At 38.5% G+C, this 12,232-nt stretch overlaps 1 long non-coding RNA gene across 1 annotated transcript; it reads left to right on the forward strand.

The window, feature by feature from the left end:
• Positions 1–5,350: 5,350 nt before the first annotated feature.
• Positions 5,351–6,674, forward strand: LOC132710846 (uncharacterized). The gene is made up of 2 exons (XR_009621576.2): positions 5,351–5,411; positions 6,388–6,674. It is a non-coding gene; the product is annotated as an uncharacterized LOC132710846 (long non-coding RNA).
• The last annotated feature ends 5,558 nt before the right edge of the window (positions 6,675–12,232 follow it).

The raw sequence follows: 12,232 nt of genomic DNA on the forward strand, positions 1-12,232 counted from the left end.
ACCGTTCTTATTAATATGGAAAGCTCTGTTTGCCAAGATTTGAATTCAGTGCTATCACTTCCTTGGGGTCTAGTATAACTCACATGGCCAGGTCAGTCAGCCAGCTTGCCACTGCCAAGTTGTCTGTGCCAATGCTCTGTCACCAAATCACCGCAGAACAACTCCACACAGCCAACTCACCTCATGCGGCCAAAGGGAGAACTGGGTGGGTAGACAAGCAAGCGAGTGTGCAAATGGTGGGCAGAGCATATAGCAGCCACCACCAGAGGCTTCCCACTGGAGGGAATATACATGTATACAGAATAAAGCAAAATATTTTAACATCGGATATATTGAAGGGTATTTTTGAACAATGGACTCAAAAGTTAATTCTAAGAGTGTCTCCCTGTTTAGACATCCTGTCTTAAAAGATGTTATGAATGAGAAATAAATTTTAACAGACAAGACTGAGACTGATTTGAAAATGAATTCAAAAAGTACAAGCAAGAATGAAACGGAGAAAGATGCTACAATGGACATACAAAAGAAATTGGCTGACATTTTAATAATTAAAAGGAAATAACAAATCAAAAGAGTGACCTGGACAACTTTCTTGTATTGGATTTACAAATGAGGCTTGTTAAAGTTTTGAAGAATTTTATAAGAAGGGATAAAGAAAAAATGAAAATAAATCAAGTTCTGTGACATTATTTGAAGGAAGTAAAGATTAAAATAGTTAAAAGTAAATATAAGGAATATAAAATTGGTTTGTTTAATTAAGGTTAAAATAGATAACATTATCTTTGGTAACCCTTAATGGACTTTTGATGATCAGGACTGAACAATGAGATTTAAGGATTGGTTTATAGGAAAGAAGAGATCACTGGTTGCATTTTAAGAGAAGATGATGTTGTTAAAATTGTTTATACTTGTTGTGATGAAAGGGGAAATAATTTCTTTATATATTTCTTTGTTTACTATTTCCTTATTTTTTTCTTTCTTTTCTATTTTTCTTTTATTTTCTGCACTTTGTTTTTTAATTTAATAAAATTACTATTAAGAAGAAAATTACATGGCAAGGTTTGTTGAAAGACTGCTGATATAATAACTGGCAAGCTAATGCTGAGATCTAGTATCAGATTAATATACTGAGCTGGGTTAATTTCCAATACAAACAAAGAAAAGGGGGACAGAAAAAGAAGGGGGAAAAGAGACTAATGGAAGATACATGTCTGTTACTACTGCAGTGAAAGCCAAAGTTAGCAGGAGGCCGATTTGTGTCTGTCCTTCTCTGTTCAATCAGAAGCAATTGTGCTGCAAAGCTGTATAAATCAGAGTGGAATCTGGCTGCATCTCATGGAAATCCATCTTTGGCTACTTTTAAATGTACTTTTACAAAATAGGAAATTGTTTCTCACAACCACAAGAAGAACTTGGTCCTCCAGTATATAATTCAGAGGTTTCCAAATTGTTGGCTAACTATCAGCTTGGATAAAAGGATTTTGCTTTTACTGGAGAAAGCCAAATAGGAGGACTCTGATATTTATTCCAACACAGTTTGTTTATTTGTTCATTTACCTATCCAATTTTTACTCACCACCATTGAGAAACAATACCTCCGAACACTAGTCCCTCTGACCTCCCAAAAGCAGGGAATAATTAGTTGCTTTTCTTGGCACAATTATAATGATCAGGCAGACTTCTACAGGGAAATAAGAGTCCTGTAGGTAGCCTGCCATCAAGCCATAAAGGGATTTGTAGATTAACACCAACATTTTAAATTGGAAGCTAATAGCATAGGAATCACAATACAGGTGTCATATGATTCCAGTGACTACTCCCAGCAGATATACTGCTTCTAGGAAAGCATTGTACAAGGACAGCGGTGGCAGGCAAAAATCAGAATGAGACTGAAAGCACCTTTTCTGACTATTTTAATAATAATAATAATAATAATAATAATAATAATAATAATAATAATAATAATAATAATAATTGTATTTCTATACCGCCCTTCTCCCGAAGGACTCAGGGCAGTGTACAGCCAATTTAAAAACACAGGACACAACAATGATTAAAAATTAAAATAATTAAATAGATTTGGCCGATTTAAAACCCCAAAAATTAAAATACCCCAATTTAAAAATATTATGTTGATAGCCCTGCCTGGCGGAACAACAGGGTCTTCAGTGCTCAGCGAAACACCCGGAGGTCGGAGATCTTATGTATTTCCGGGGGCAGTTCATTCCACAGGGCTGGGGCTCCCACAGAGAAGGCCCTCCCCCTGGGTGTCGCCAGCCGACATAACTTGGCTGATGGCACCTGAGGAGACCCTCTCTGTGGGAACGGACTGGTCGGTGGGAGGCTATTGGTGGCAGAAGACGGTCTCGAAGGTACTCGGGTCCTAAGCCATGGGACTTTATTAAAAAGAATACAATTTCAAAGCTCCAACTCACTTCATCAGATGTCTGGACTGCTTGAACCGATATAACATTTGAATTCTACTTTTTCCCCCCCCCTCCAAATGCTGCATTAGTTTAACTTAGCATTTATCAACTTTTGCAGCTGGACAGAATGTAGACTTCAACTCCCAGAATTCCCTAGCCAACTGATGGGGAATTCTGGGAGTTGAAGTTCCCACACCTTCAAGCTCCTAAGGTTGAAAAATACAGAGTTAACCACACCATGCATCTGGAAAAATAAGCTAGGGGCCCACAGAACCTCCAATTTCTTACTTATTCCTGACTTATTCAATTGGACTGTGTGAAAAGATCCAACTGGTTTGATAAAGAGAACAAAGTTTTTAAAAACTTAACGAAAGAGAAACCAAAAAGGTAAATCTATGTAGGGTGATGTAACTAAACTAACCACATTTTACCTGGTTTGGTTTGGATTTCAGGTTTCAGAACAAATGCTGAATTCATTACAGAAAAGATGATCTCAGAAAGAGTATCTAGTGTATTGCTTCGATGTTATTAGATAAGAGCTTCCTCTGGTTTTCTCCACACTATTTGACTTCTAGATTTACAAAATGTGGAGATAATGGAAAAGCAGCCTCTTAGGAGTAACTGTTTGCAGACTCTGAGATACGCTCCATTTCTGATGTTACGGATCTAATCAGCAAATCATAAATTCACCTTCCCAGTGACCCTAAAATTGAATGACAAAGTAAATGGCTTGTTTTAGCTGGTAATTGATACAAGCAATCTCTTGTTCCCTGTAGAAGCTGTAGTACATGAATACCAGAGCCCTACAATCAGAGATTAGAAACTTTTACCTAATGTTCAGCAAAAATCGTTTTCCCAGCCATTTCCACTCCATGGGTCTTCTCCTGTACACCAGAGGCACCATAGAGAAGCAGCCATTAAGCTCCTAAAAATAGGAGATCACGGGATCTTTCAGTGCATGAAGAACCACTGAAGCCAAGTAAGAATAATCATCAGTAGATGTTCAAGAGTGAGAAGAATGAAATTGCTAATGTGGTATCTAAAAAGACAATTGTTGAGGTCTATACATTTCATAAAGTCCACTGTTGTGGTTGCTTTGCCTATCTGACATCAGAGGACTGAATGGTACATACTGGTTTTCTTCAATCTCTAGAATAACAGAATAACAGAGTTGGAAGAGACCTTGGAGGTCTTCTAATCCAATCCCATGTTCGAGCAGGAGACCCTACACCATTTCATCTATATACTGTATAAGATCATACAGATTATTTCTCTTTCACTAGTTTTGCTCAATGGAGTTGGCATAACATCATGGCAAAGAATGACAACTTTGATAGAGGTAAGGGTTTCCTCACTTCCTTCTCAGCTTGGCACAAACATGTCCTGCCAAAGTCTTTTCTACTGTGAACTCATGACCTTGTCTTCATTTTATCCTTGACCAATACCTGAAGCAGTCTTAAGTTGTTCTTTGGGGTACTGGGGTCAGAATAGATTTCCCCCTTTCTCTCAACATAGGTGGGGCAGTCAAGTGACCCCAGAGGTTGGAATTAGCCTGGTACATATTAGTCACTTTAGGCTGACATAAGCATCTCCCTTCCTTTCAGTTTCTTAGTTTTGTCTTCCATAAGAATTTTTTCTTTGGACAGCAGGACTATCTAGTTCTTTCTAACCAGTTATTTCCCTATATCTTCCATGTTTTTGAGACTATACCTGTCTCAGAGACCCTGATTAACCCGAATAGCAGGTGATCCATGCTGCCATCAGAAGGGTTTATGTGGCAAAGAGGGAGAAAGATAAAGACAAGTCTTGCAAGTAAATTTGCAAGATTTGTTTCTCTTGCCATGTACATGTATACATCCGAACTAGACTGTGTTGTTTCTCCATAACATATGTGGGTACATGCATATTTATTTGTTTGTTTGTTTGTTTGTTTTGTCATGTTTATGTTCATATTAGAGGTGGTGACCCTTTGAGAGCTGTATGCAATGTAATTTTATTTTAATGTATGCCGATTAGTGTACATTCAAAGTGACAATATTCTATTCTATTCTTGCTAGCTGGCTTGCTCACTATTGCTTGGTGATGCAATTCTCCCAGTGCCCATCAGCTGGTACTCAGGGCATTTTTCAACATGGCTAGACACTGCTTTTCTGAAATAACACTAAACCTGTGTCCAAAAGGATTCCAAATATCAGTGGACCTCAGCTGATAGTCAATCTTCCTTTGAATGCACCTGTGATTCACACTTGTATAAAACCAAGGATTCTGACACATACAGTAGCTAAGCTTGCTTTTCTAGTCATCTGTCAAAATTTGCTTTCTCTCCAGATCTAATTCAAGTCCAAAGTAAGCCGACTGAAAGATGCATGTTTTTCCACTAGCTGCTGACAATTGACTGGGGTGGGGAGACAGAGTTAAGGGAATCCATCAGTCCTTTCCCTTCATGCGTCCTGTACATCATAAATGAGAGCACCATTTGCAAGAGGTATGCCTGTGGCAGGATAGGGATTGCTGGGGGTGTGGGGTGTGGGGAGGCTTGACATTTTCTGGCACTGTAGTTTTCTGTCACTTCAAGGAGAGCACTTGAGGGAGGGCCCTATGCTACCTTTTTAATCAGCAGGATAGAGATGTGTAAGCTGAAAGAGTATTACAGTAGCAAGCTCTTAGCAATGTAAGCTTGAAACTGACATGAGCTTCTTGTTTCAGATTTAGCAGAGCTGTGGCTAGAACTGTTCTTAGAAAGAAACTGTTGAGTCAATCATCTTTCTAAATGACTTCAAAGTGAATTGAAGGGAACCTGTTTGAAAAGAATAGTCCAGTCTGAATTTTGGCCAAACTTTACTGATAATTTCTCTCTCTCTCTTTCTGTAGTGTCTTATCCATTATTTCACTCGATAGAAAGCAACAAATGAAGTTGTATCTTTTCTTTATTCAAGAAGAGAGGTTTACATGGAGCTCAGAGCACATATAACTTCTTTATTTATGGTGAGAATTTGCACCTCATACTTATCTTCACGCAGTTAATGTTAAAATCTAGGTGTTTGGATAAACTGGTACCTTAATGTTTCAGTGATTTAATTACAGCTAGAATAAAAGTGGGAAAAGCAAGTATAATATGAAATATCACACTAGAGTACAAAGTAAGGAAACAAGTAGTGGGATTTGATATTCACACAAATGTTGTATTCTTCTCTTAAGTGATCTTCGATGGCAGCTGCCTTTAACCGTTTTTTTCCCTTACAAATTCAATTTGCCTCTTGATTGTTAAATTCTACAGCCCATTGTTCCTGAGTTTAAAATAATCTCAGACTGTAATTTCAGAAAATGTGGATATGACACAAAGTTATTGAAGAAAAGAAACACTGATAATTAAATTTATTCTTTTCTGTTATTTGAAGGAGAAAGAAGCCAAGAAAAGCCATGTTGACCTAAGGCAGTTCAAAACTTTTCCTGAGTTCCTATTCACTTTACTGTGTGATAAATGTGCATTTGAAATTCAGCTATGAAAGACAAAATATCTTCTTTTCTCTTCCCAATTCTTCTCCAATTGATTACACCCTTGCTATTGATTTCTTTCTGATCTGTTAATAGAATATGCTAGCAGGGGTATCACATGCAACTTCTGGACAGTGTAAAGACGCTCCTTGTGGCAAGCAACACAACTCTTCCACAACTCAAGCATTTTTATTTTATGTACCATTGGTATTTAACATCTGATAAACTGCCAATGATGTGCAAAGATATTTCAAATGTATGTTGGAAATGTAAATTTAAAGAAGGAACTTTTTGCCATCTTTGGTGAACTTGTGACAAAGTAAAGAAATAGGGGGTAGGAGTCATATTTTAATACAGAAGATTCTTAAGGTGAATATAAAAATAAAACCAGAGACTTTTCTTTTAGGCTTAATGGACAAAGATCTTCAAAAAAAATCTGGAACTTTGCTCTTATATATGTTGACAGCAGCAAGAATGCTTTATATACAAAAATGGAAAGATACTCTAATTCCCACAATGGATGAATGGCTGGAAAAATTGATGGAACTGGCAGAGATAGCAAAATTGACTGCTTTAATCAAAGAAAGAATACATTTGACTTTGTTTCTCCTTGGAAACCACTTCTGGATTTTGTGCTTGAGATGGGGGGAAAAATGAAATTTTGACTTTGGATTTTGCTGATTAGATAAATTTGTTGTTATAGAAATGGCTAGTACATGCTAAGTATGTAAAAATAAAAAAATGAGGCTGTAATTCACTATCTTATTCTATTGTGCTAAAAAGAGTTGGAAGTCAATGTTCTTCTTTTCTTTTTTTCTCTTTACACTTCTCTTCCCTTTTTTCTTCCCCATTTCCTCACTATTTTCACTTTCTATCTTGATAAACTTAATAAAATTATTATTAATGTATGATATGTCACAATTCATTAGTGAAAAAAGCTTCCAAAGTGATATATATATATATATGATTTATATGCCGCCCTTCTCCGGAGACTCAGGGCGGCTTACAATACGTTAAGCAATATATTGCACTTGTGTCATTAAATTAGTATTAACAATAACATTGTTAATTGGCTAAGGGGAAATCCTAAGTATGTGGATCTATGGCTTAATTTCTAGGAGCACAATGGTCTTGATATTTGTTTGGATTTTAGAAACATAGGAAGTAGCCTTCTACAGAGGTCTGTCATTGCTAATTCTGCTTGATAACTGTTTTCCTGAAGGGCTGAAGAGAGGAGACTCAAGTTGAGATCATGACCATTCAAAGACAACCATTCAAATATTATCTTTCTCCAGAATGAATCAGCTCCTCTGTGGAAGAATTTCCAGAAGATATGGTAGTTTTCAATTAAGCATTGATAACATGAAGAGAGAGAGGGTGACTAGTGATTTACTAGTGATGCCACTTTTTTCCTCCAGTATACATGATGCATGTATGTAAGCTGGATTCATAAACCATGCAAAGCCTGAACCTGGACTAATAGTTGCTTTGTTTACATTTAAACCTATGCCTCTCAAGGAAGATTGTTCTTAGCACCAGCCTCTTAAATCGTTAACTTTATAATAAGTTAAAGTGAATTTTACCACTAACATTAGTATAATTTGAGATATGTGCCTTTCCAATTAAATTGACATACAAAAATGTAGGTTTTTTTGCAAGTGAATATCCAATATTGGTAGGAGTGAGAATTTGGCTTATGACCGCTAATGAGGAAGTGTTTTCACTAGATTGTGTAGTGCTTTTGACCGTTATATGCCATCAGGTCACTGCTGATTCTTAGCAATCACCCAGGCAGACCTTCTGCAGGACGTTTTGTTCCATGCCTGGCCTGTCCAACAACGGACAACACTACTGTAATCAAGTCCATCTACTCTGCTGTTGGTTGTCCTCTTATTTTCTTTCCTACCTAATATTATTGTTTTCTCAGGAAGCTAGTTTTTTGCCCAAAATATGGTAAGTTGAGGCTGGTCATTTGTTCTCTGGATTGATACTTTCTGTGATCTATTTGTTTGTTTTCATGGTTACCCATTCTTCTCCAACACTAAAGTTTAAAAATACGAAACTTCCTTCCAGGCTGCTTTTTCAAAGTTCAACTTTTGCTTCATACAGTGTCAAAATTAAATACTTTTTCTGCATGATTTTGAACTTGGTAAGTATAGACACATCTATCTTCCCCCCCCCCCCAAGGGCTTCATTCCTATCCTACCAAATGCTAGTCAGTGACATATTTCTTGATTGTAGATTCCTTTCCTCTAGATCCAAAAAGGCAGAAGCTATCCTTATACTGATTTTTATGCGCTCTGTCTAGTGACGTTCATTTAAATGGATGTTGTTTTATTGTTTGAAGAATATGTTCGCTGTAATGATATCATTGGATTTGCAGAATCTGGTAAGTCATTGTCCTGCTTCATTTCAGATTCTAGGCCATACAATCAAACTATACGTCTCTTCTAATATTTTCATCTTCGGTGTTCCAGTTTCCAAACACATTCAACACATCTTGCCTGCATGTTCTGTTGACTTCAGAATAAACTCAGATATCAACTCATCAACCTTCCCTTCTGCATCAGTGAATAGAGCATGGTTGGATAACCATCATATTAAAGTATTGTCCATAAAGTCTATCTGCTACTGGTATTATCTGGTCCCTGACTTGTTATATCCTTCCTAACTATCAAAGCAATGCCTTCTTTGCTTTTCATGTCCTAAGTGATACTGCAAACATGATCTTCTGACTGCAGGTGTCCAATCCCAGTCCATTTCAGCTTGCCTAAAATGTCTGTATGTAATTGATTTACTTCATCTTTCACATTTGTATTTCTGGTAGTTCTTCCTCAATAGCATGTTGAATACCATCCAACTTGAGATGTTCAGCATCAGGTACCATATTATCAATCACTTCACATTGTCTATCTGTGTGGTTTTCTTGCTAAAATTGCAGCAATGATTTACTATTGTCTTCTCCTGTGCTGTATAAAATGATGCCTTTGCCATTGTCACTAAAGTGATCATCTGCTTCCAACAGCTTCCTATATCACTGCTGCCCAATATAGGTGCCTGCTTGTTTTAGCTAGACAATTGAGATGAACGTCACACCTTGGGTGAGTCTGCTTGGAAGATATACCCTTGGCATACATGCCCGGTGCCCTCCCAAGAAACCCCTCTCCCACTGTGAGAAGACAGCACAGCAGGACATTGGTGTGTGTGTATGTGTCTGTGTATGCAGAATTTTTCTCTTATCTATCCATTATTATGATGAATTCCAAATTTTATTTTTTAAATTGCCTTGTTTTCTAGAAAACATATCTGATCTTGTAAAGTGAATACAATCTGACAAGAATGAAGTTCCACAAGAGGAAATGGATAGCTAATACCTATGACTTTCGACCCAGCAGTATTTTATCAGAACAAACAGCACTTGCCTTTCTCAGAGAAAGAACTCAATTCCCATCTTCCATTGGGCCGAGAAATGCTAAGTGTTTTTCTGACACGCACTCTCAGAAAACGTTTATTGAATCTGGGTTTCAATACAGGTTACTACAGGAGAGAGTCAAAATACTGTATTGCAGCTCCAGTAGGTTTGTGACTCAAGAGGTAAATAGAGTTGATTTTATAACAGCGCTCTGGCTTTATAGTTTAACAAATTGCTTATCCAGGAAGCTGGGTAACATGCTTCCTCCCAGACTGATTGCCTCTTTGTCTCCATAGTGTCAGTCCCAACATGCAGCCTAATGTTCTGTCCCACTATCCTTACATTAGTGTAAAATCAGTGGGGGTGATGGGGAAATGAAATTACAATGTGGTAGCCAGTCTTGATAAACTGATTATTATTCTAGTTTTAAAGGATTTTCACCCATTTCTCAATATTTTGCCCCTCTTTCCACATGAACCTTTCTGTCAATTAAGAAAATGTCTTGATGCCCTGCTTTAGTTGGTAATCTGGGCAAATGCAGAACTGAAGGCCGTTCCTGGGATGGCATGCTGCTTTTGACATTCTCTCCCTGACCCTGGTGTTTCAGAAACTACTATCTCTCTGAAGCTCTGTATGAGGATTGCAAACAAATAACAGAGTTGGAAGGGACCTCCAAAGTCTTCTAGTCCAACTTCATGCTCAAATAGGAGTCCCTATACCAGTGATGGCTAACCTTTTTGCCATCGCATGCCAAAAGCGTGGGGGGGTCACCCCCACGTTTGCCCACGACCATAATTCTATGCCCCCCACCCCCCCGCACATGTGCATTTTGTCACACAATGGCACAGTGGCCCAGTAGGCCCGTTTTTTCACCCTCCCCAGGCTCCAGAGGCTTTCTAGGAGCCTGGGGAGGGTGAAAATAGCCTTACCCCCCCCCGGAGGTCCTCTGGAGGCCAAAACAGCCTGTTTGCCAACTCCTGTGGGACCGGAAGGCCCATTTTTCGCTCTCCCCAGGCTCCAGAGCCTTTCTAGAAGCCTGGAGAGAGCGAAAAATGGGCCTCCCCCCCGCCACAAGGCCCTCCGGAGGCCAGAAACAGCCTGTTTCCTGACTTCCAGTGGGCCCAGAAGGCCTGAAAATCAGCTGGCTGGCGGGCACATGCGTGCTGTACCTGAGCTCGCATGCCCACCAATATGGCTCTGTGTGCCATCTGTGGCACACGTGCCATAGGTTCGCAATCACGGCCCTATACCATTTCAGACAAATGCCTATCCAATCTCTTCTTTAAAACCTCGAGTGATGGAACACTCACAAACTGTTCCACTGGTTCATTGTTAATTGTTCTCATTGACAATACATTTCTCCTTAGTTCTAGGTTGGTACTTTCCTTGGTTAGTTTCCATCCATTGCCTCTTATCCTGCCTTCAAGTGCTTTGGAGAATAGGTTCTTCTTTGTAGTGGCAACCCTTCTAATATTGTTCTAAGGTTTTTTGGTTTTTCTTTCTTTCTTTTCTTTTTTCTTTTACTTCTCAGTCTAATTTAAATGCTGAACTTCCCAAATGTTCCTTGATCAGAGTACTAACCAGGGCTTTTAGATGCTGGGGGGGGGGGGGAGGAAGCTGCAGGCAGGAAGTTTATGCATGTCTTGAGTTGCTGGAGGAAAGGCAGCATACTGTATAACAAATAAATGATATACATTATATGACATTTAAGAAATCTGAATGTTTCTAAAATGGTACCAGTCAGATATTTCTTAGAAGAATACATCACAGGATCCCCAGGAATGCAATTTTAATAGAAATACCACTGGACTTAAAACACAATGATTTCATATTTATGTTTATATCATAATTTATATAATATATAAATGTGCTTATAGGTTTATATAAACATGTTTTTATGTTTATAATATATTTATCCTGACTTTCATTCAGGAGCTGAAGGGAGTGTATATCAAATTCCCTCCTCCCATTTTTCCCCACAGTTATAACCAGTGAGGCACATTAGATTGAGAGAAAGTGACTGTTCCAAAAGTAAGAACCAAGGATCAACTTATAATTTATTGCAACACCGTATTTATAACAAAATAAGTTGTTTATAGAACTTAACTGGTAAGCTCTTGAGATCTCCATAGCTATTTTATGGAAGAAGTTATAAGAACCAGATCTTCAAAACTTACTCATATGTTGGGATCCAAGCAACAACTCTGGATATCAAAATCAACATGCCATCTATAGCGTTATAAAACAATCTCACACTGGAATGATGGAACCACCTCCGTCAACCCCACTCTGTCTCCTGAACAAAGCCTAGAAAAATATAGAAATCGCCATTTGTTTAGGACAACACCAACCAGCCCAGGAAGTCACAAGGCCAATTGAAACAGGGTAGGGATAGGCAATGGGGGCTCCAAATTCCATACCAGCCTGGTTTTCTGCCAACTCAAGGACGGATAGGTAGCACTTCACTCATTGAGAAAAGCTCCTAAAACAGGAAAAGATCCAGAATAGAAAAGTATGAATGCCCTAAGCAGAGTATTGGAAATATTTTTAAAGTCTTCATCTTTACCAGGAATAACACAACATCACCTGTGAGGAAACTGTTCTCTCATCCCTGCTATTACAGCATCCCAGGTGCCTCACTGCAGTATTCAACAAGGAGACAGGGAATGTTGCAACGGCTTACAGAAAGCACATTTAATGCCTGAAGCATCCCAACAGACAAAGCTCTCCATAGAGCTCCAGCATATGCAGCCATCTCAGCTCTCTGAGTCACAGGTTTTTGTCTGGTGCGGTGGGGACCATGGCAGGGAATCAAGTGCCAGTGCTCATCAGATTATTTTGTGCTCTAGTTTTAAGAATTCCATTGACACCATATATCTTTTTCCTTTTCCTGAGCAAG

Source organism: Pantherophis guttatus, chromosome 2 (assembly GCF_059756535.1).
Source record: "Pantherophis guttatus breed Tessera chromosome 2, ASM5975653v1, whole genome shotgun sequence".
Taxonomy (NCBI): Eukaryota; Metazoa; Chordata; class Lepidosauria; order Squamata; family Colubridae; genus Pantherophis; species Pantherophis guttatus.